The following is a 7,388-nucleotide window of genomic DNA, read 5'->3' as shown; positions in this document are numbered from 1 at the left end:
CTTCAACTCATATAACTGTTCATCGTCAATCTTCACAGCTTGAGCAATGTTAGAGACATATCCATTTGAAAATCTCAACTGTCTCAACCATTGACATACCTACTTTATTTGATCATGTCCAAGCACGTACCTTGCTATTGGTTTCAGTACTTTGCCATTATACTCTTTGAGTTCCAATTCTCGTCTTTTATATATTAGTTTTAAATCGATATGGGCCTTCGGATTATCCTTCGTTTTTCCTTTAACATTCATTACTGTATCAAACACATTTTTCTCCACATGCATCACATCCAAATTATGTCGTATCAATAGGGTCGGCCAATATGGTAGTTCCCAAAAAATAGATTTTTTTGTCCAATTGTGATCCTTCCCAAATCCAAGGAACGACGTCGGACTACGGGCATCTGTTAATACATCTGGAAAGTATCACAATCTTCTTAAAAGCTCTATGTCAGACAATCTTATGGGTGGACCTTCTATTTCAGTTGTGTTTGCTCGAAATGCATTCCTTTGTCGTCGGAATGGATGGTCGCTAGGTAGAAATCGACGATGAGTCTTAAACTAGCAAGGCTTCCTTCCATGCGTCAATCTAAAAGTTTTTGTATCTTCCATGCAGTACGGACATGCCAACCTCTCATGTGTGCTCCAACCAGATAACATACCATATGCAGGGAAGTCACTGATTGTCCATAGAACATAGACCTTCATATTGAAAATTTGGTTTTTGTGGGCATCATATGTCGTAACACCGTCATCCCACAATACTTTTAGTTCATCAATCAATGACCTTAAATATATATCAAGATTTTGGCCAAGTGAGGTCAGACCAGGGATCAATAGTGACAAGAAAAGATTTGAACGCTTCATACACAAGCTTGGTGGAAAGTTGTATGGAGTTACAAATACTAGCCAACATGAGTATGAAGTTGATCTACCCCCAAATGGATTAAATCCATCTGTACATAAACCGAGTCTAACATTTCTTACTTCCATTGCAAAGTTCTGATGAGTACGATCAAAGTACTTCCAAGCTTCCACGTCAACAGGATGTGTGATCTTATCTTCATCATGTCAAACTTTATTTGCATGTCATCTCATGTGTTTAACTGTCCTTGAAGACATATACAATCATTGCAATCTAGGAGTGATAGGAAAGTAGCGGAGCGACTTGTATGAAACTTCTTTTGATCTCGTGCTATCATTGCCTCTTGTCTTTGGCTTAAACCGAAGATGCCCACATGACGGGCATGATATGTTGTTTTCCTGATCCTTGAAATACAACATGCAGTGATTTGGATAAGCATCTATCTTTTTATACCTCATACCTAGAGCATTAACCATAACCTTTGCACGATAGAAATTTTGTGGTAATTTCTCATCTTTGGGCAACATACTCTTCACAATCATGCACAAACGGTCAAAACATGATTGACTCAAATTATACTCAGACTTCAAATTCATTAGTTGAAGAACTGCAGACAAGATAGTGTGACTCTCGCAACCGTTCCAAAGTGGCTCATCAACATCTTTAAGTAAATCATAAAATCTACTAGCTGCATCGTTTGGTGATTCTTCATCTACGGCAGTTCTTACATCACTAGAACTCATAGCAGAACCCAGTTTTGTTCCTGCGGCATCAAATATCAAATCCATATATGGATTATCATGCACCACATTCACCCGTGCATCAAAATTGTTTCTAAATTCTTCTCCATGAAACATCCAGTTCTGATAATCACTTATAAAACCTTCTTGTATAGATGATGTCTAACGCCATGAGGTTCTACAAATCGATTATTCTTACAAATCTTGCAGGGACACCTAATCCGACCTGTGAGATCTACTGTACTGACACTTGCCATTGTAAATTCAATAAAACTTTCAACACCATCTATATATTCATGCGATAACTCAGTGTCAACTATCCTATCGTACATCTATTCATGGTTTGCAATCATTTTGTCATATGATCTTACGAATAGTATCCTAACCAGTTAAAAGAGAATCATCAGAATGTTATGATGAAGAAAATATCAAATTTATCATACAATATATGATGTCATACAATCACAAGAATTATGATGCATACATTGATAACTTAATATTTTCATGTGCAAACTATTCATAACACGATACATTTATTTGAAGCATGCTTTCATTATACAATTTCACATGTAAGTCATAATCAAATTGAAAGTAACTACATGCAAGCATGGATACAATCACATCAAACATTGCAATACATCAAAAACGTTCATATCAAAAAAATGTCAAACATGTATCTGCAGCAAACACACTCCAATATCCCTCTAACTACTACCATCCTAGCATCGATTTTGTACTCCAAAAATAAGAACACTTCTATTCTCATACATTAAAATCATGCTCAGCATGATCTCCAAACTCCAACAAAGCAGTCCTAGATATCAACAACTAAGTGAGTGTGTGAACAATAAAGTGTTGCATCCAATAAATTAAATAACATGTGATGCAGTTGCATCACTTACTCATCACAGGTATTTACCCGTTTTGCATTATTTTTGTCACTTACTTACCACGGGTGGCTGGGCACAAGCGGGATCCGTTGAGAAATCTGCAAGAGACACTTGTTAAAATGAAGTCACCCTCTGCCGAAAGGAAAAATTTAGAATAAATATCGAAGTCGGATGAGATTCTGGCGAGGCAGAACGCCTCCCAGGCGTCGACCACCTCTTCGTTCGGCCTAATAGGTTTTCGAGTTTGCCCAGCCAGTCAGTAGGCCAGCGATGTACTACAGCAGCACGAGGTCTCCGGAGGCAGTGATCGTCCCCCGGAGTGGCAGGCATGGGGTGATGCCGTGGTTCAGGAACCCAGCGGTCGCTGGGCGCCCCCCGGCCCGTCGCCCCCCCTGCCAAAAAAAAATGAGGCAAGAGGGGCGACCCCCAGCCGAAAAAAAAATGAGGCAAGGGGTCGCCCCCCTTATCGAAAAAAAAAGAGGCAGGGGAGCGACCCCTTGCCCACATAACAAAATGAGGCAAGGGGGGCGACCCCCTGCTGAAAAAAAAAGAGGCAGAGGGGAGACCTCTGCCAGAAAAGCAGAGGGAAGACCCCCTATCCGTATAAAAAAATGAGGCAAGGGGGGTGACCCCCTGCAAGAAAAAGAAAAAAAAAAGAGGCAGGGGGTCGCCCCCCCCCCCCCCCTGCAGGAAAAAAAAGAGGCAGGGGCGCTACCACCAGCCGAAAAAGCAGGGGGGCGACCCCATGCCGAAAAAAAAAATGAGGCAGGGGGCGACCCCATGCCGGAAAAAAAAATGAGGCAGGTGGGGCGACCCCCTACTCGAATAAAAAAATGAGGTAGGGTGGCGACCCCCTATCGAAAAACAAAAATGAGGCAGGGGGTCGCTCCCCCCCCCTGCCGAAAAAAAGAGAGGCAGGGGGGCAACCCCCTACCGAAAAAAAAAGAGGCAGGAGATCCCCCCCCCCCTGCCGAAAAAAAAAAGGCAGGAGGGTGACCCCTTGCCCGAATAAAAAAGTGAGGCAGGGGGTCCCCCCCCCCTACGAGAAGAAAAACATGAGGCAGGGGGGGCGATCCCCTGCCGAAAAAGCAGGGGGGCGACCCCCCCTACCGAAAATAAAAAATGATGCAGGGGGACGATCCCTTGTCGGAAAAAAATGAGGCAGGCGCCCCCCCCCCCTGCCAGAAAAAAAGAACGAGGCAGGGGGACGACCCCCTGTCGAAAAAAAATAACCCATTTACCTGGGAGATGTCGGGTGGCAGGCGGGAGGCGATGGGCGGCGGAACTGAGGGAGATGGGTGGGGGAAGGGACGGGCGGCGACAGGCAGCAGAACGGGGGGTGATAGATGACGGAATGGGGGGCGATGGGCTGGGGGAGGGTCGGGCGGTGGAACGGGGGGCGATGGGCCGGGGGAGGGACGGGCGGCAGAATGGGGAGCGACGCGGGGCGGGCAGCGGGCCGGGGAGTGTGTCAGGTGGGAGAGACGAAACATGAAAGAGAAAGCAGGGTTTTGATTAGGGATTTACGGGAAACTTAGCGATGGATTTGGCGATGACCTACTTCCGTCGCAACTCCGTCACAAATTTACATGATCAGTTAGTGACGAAATATTTTCATCGCTAACGTTGTCGCTAAGTAGCAACGAAAAAACCTCCATCGCTAAATGTCGTGAGCATTGTGACAAAACCCTGACGTCGCTAAGTTGTCGCTAATTAGCGACGGAAGTGTTTTCGTTGCTATTTTTGTAAATATTATAGATTTTAGCGATGGATTTGTTTCTCTCGTTAATCCGCCACAAAGTTGAAACAAAAAAAATTCGTCGCTAATGGTCATTTTTCTTGTAGTGTATACCAACTTGTGTGGTATGTCGAAAACTAAACTAAGACTAGGGGCTTAGAGCTCACTACAGTTGTAAGTTTAAGTATTTATTTGCTTATAATTATTTCTTACTGGGTTGTAGACTCACCCTCAAATATTTAATTACAACTGTAGGTTTTAGGCACACTAGTACAGATTGGGCTTGATCGATTTCTTTCCTTTTTTCGGTAGAGCATTGGTAGTATTTATCTTTAATGTCATTGAACAATAAGGTATCTGTTATTTGCTTTTGTTTTGAATGATAAACATTATAAAGAAAGTGATTTATTGGAATAAGAATAAAGAAAAAAAATTAGCCACATTTTATCTGTGTGAACCCTCTAGGAAGTAATATCAACCGAACTTAGACTCTTGAGGTCCCAGATCAGAGTGTTAGAAAGTGGTATCAAAGTTAGGTTTACACAAAGAAGTCTATCATTCATAACAATTTTAATGACATAGAATATAATACAAGTCTATGCTCGATAAGAACATGCTAGTAATTAGATTGTTTGTGATTAGGAAATGGCTAGCGAGCACAACAACCACAAAGACCCTAGAGCACAAGACCATTCTGAGCCACCTATTGTAGGGAGAGAGGAATTTATCGCTGCAATGGCAATGACGACTGGTGTCATGGCAAGCATGACTCAAATCGTTAGAGATCTTACGCCACTAGCTCCACCGATTTACATCATAGCGGGAGACAAAGATGTCTGTCGTCATGACTACCCCTACACTGCTCAGAGGCGAAAAGCACAGTCTTACGAGCGAGGGGCTCACCAAAGAGCTCAGTCAGTACGTGCCTGGATGAGGAAAGATTGGATGTCAGTTCGAGGAGGAGTCACAATGAGAGCATCCCCTAGCACAAACTTTGTGTCTCGAGGAGGCCCTCGTATGGTCACTGCACGGGGATGACATATGTCTTGAGCTAGTTATGCGACTGCAATGAATGCTGTCAATCAAGAAGCTTCACATCCAATTGGAGAGTTCCTTAATTTCTAAAGAAACTAGGAAGACGATGATTCAGGCCGTCGAAGCAGCATGGCAGTCTGCTAAAGCAAACAGGAGCGACCCAGGATTATGGCACCAACAGGCAGCCTCAGAGAGTTTGGAGGAAGGAGGAGAGGATGAAGGCCTCACTGATGATCATGCCTCACCTACTTACACTCTTGCCTCCCCTACCCACACTTCTTCCACACCTACTTATACTCTTGATTCACCTCAATATGACCTGAACATTCTTCCTGCGAATCACCTTCAGCAGACACGTAGGAGTTCAGAGAAAGGACCATGCTTCAGGTGGATTGAAGAGTGACATGGCGAAACATTAAGAATAGTGATCTTATTAGTTTAGTTTTATATTCTTGTCTTGCATTATTTTCTTTTTGCTTGCTAGTGATATTTTTTTTACATGTACTGAATTGATTTATGAAATAAAATAAGATATTTTTTTCAATATCATAATGATTTGCATGTATAGAAATTTCATATGAGTATAAACGAACCAAATACTAATAATCTCATTATGTGATAATTTTAACGCAGTATATATGACCACTCATAGGGGAATGTATTATCTATCTAAGGATATGGTGGCCGCTAGGCGAGAGATGGGTCAGCTCGATGCAGCAGCTGAGGATGGTGAGCGCCTTGCTAGACCATCCCGAAGGGTGCCTTCATCAGCCCTCACGATGGAGGATACTTAAAAGAATCGAGCGCCTTCGTCTGTTGGTGCCCCTGAAAGTCAGGTTGCTCATGAGGATGAGGGGCATAGTATGGAGATCCCACAAGGATTGCCAACAGGAAGCTCAACAGGGGAGAGAATGAAGATACCTCCTGAGTTCACCACGAATCAAATCTTATACAAACTCTTGTAAGTGACCCGAGATCAGCAAAGTTAACCTAAAACGGTTATTTTTGGCATCACCTCTTGGGCTGAAAGGTTCAAAACATGCAACCTTCACTTTTTATGGCACTCCTGATGGTGTCACAACGAAAAATTGGCTAATACAAGTGAATAAGGCCTTGGATGTCATTCAATGTCCAAAAGATCAGAGGGTTTGGATAGCGGTGTCGAATTTGACCAGCGATGCAGAGCACTGATGGAGATCCATCAGAGACACCTTGGAGCAAGATACATATTTTCCTTAGTCTACCTTCGTGAGAAGATTCTACAGGCAATTCTTTCTGAAGTGCCAAAGAGTGGAAAAAGAAGAGAAATTCAGGAAGTTGAAGCAGGGCAAAATGACTATAGCCCAGTATACAGCTTGTTTCAACTCTCTTTCTCGTTTTACCAAGTCTTTGGTGGCAAATAAGAAAGAAAAGTGTAGATGTTTTGAGAGGGGCTTGAGGCCCAAAAATCTGAGGTTGGTCGGGCCACAAAAGATAAAGAAATATAGTCGGCTTGTGAACTACGCCTCTAGATACGAGTTTTGGGAGATGAAGACGAAAGAGAAGCTCCAAAAAAAGGAAAAGCTGAAGACTGGAGATAAGACCCAACACAATGGTAGCAATGTGATAGAGTCCTCTCGAAGGAAGTTTCAGTATAGAGAAAGATTCTAGCAAGAAAATAAGAGACAGTATGGAGGTCAAACCCCTAGTCAGAACCAGGGTAAGCAAATCAAGAATGTGGGAGGATCTCAAGCAAAGAGACAAATGATCCAGAAGCTGGCTCAGTCGGACAATGTATGCAGGACTTGTGGTCTTCAGAGGCATGAGGGCAAATGTGACCTAAGGAATGTGAGGTGTTTCATTTGCCAACAAATGGGCCACTATGCCAATGACTGCTCCCAACCGGATCAAAGGAGTGGCACACCCTCAAAGCAAAAGCCCGTGGTACCAGGACGCGCTTATGCGGCTGCTCTTCAAGAAGCTCTTGCTAGTCCTAGAGTGGTGGAAGGTAAACTTCCTATTTCTGGTATTCTTGCACATGTATTGTTTGACTCTGGAGTTACGCATAGTTTCGCTACTTCAACTTTTGGAAAATAGTTGTTTGTTGCACCTTCTTGATTGAGTATTTCTTACTTGATAGA

This window comes from Nuphar pumila, chromosome 7, assembly GCF_984573655.1.
Source record: "Nuphar pumila chromosome 7, dmNupPumi1.hap1.1, whole genome shotgun sequence".
Classification (NCBI taxonomy): domain Eukaryota; kingdom Viridiplantae; phylum Streptophyta; class Magnoliopsida; order Nymphaeales; family Nymphaeaceae; genus Nuphar; species Nuphar pumila.
Note: the sequence above shows the minus strand (reverse complement) of the source record.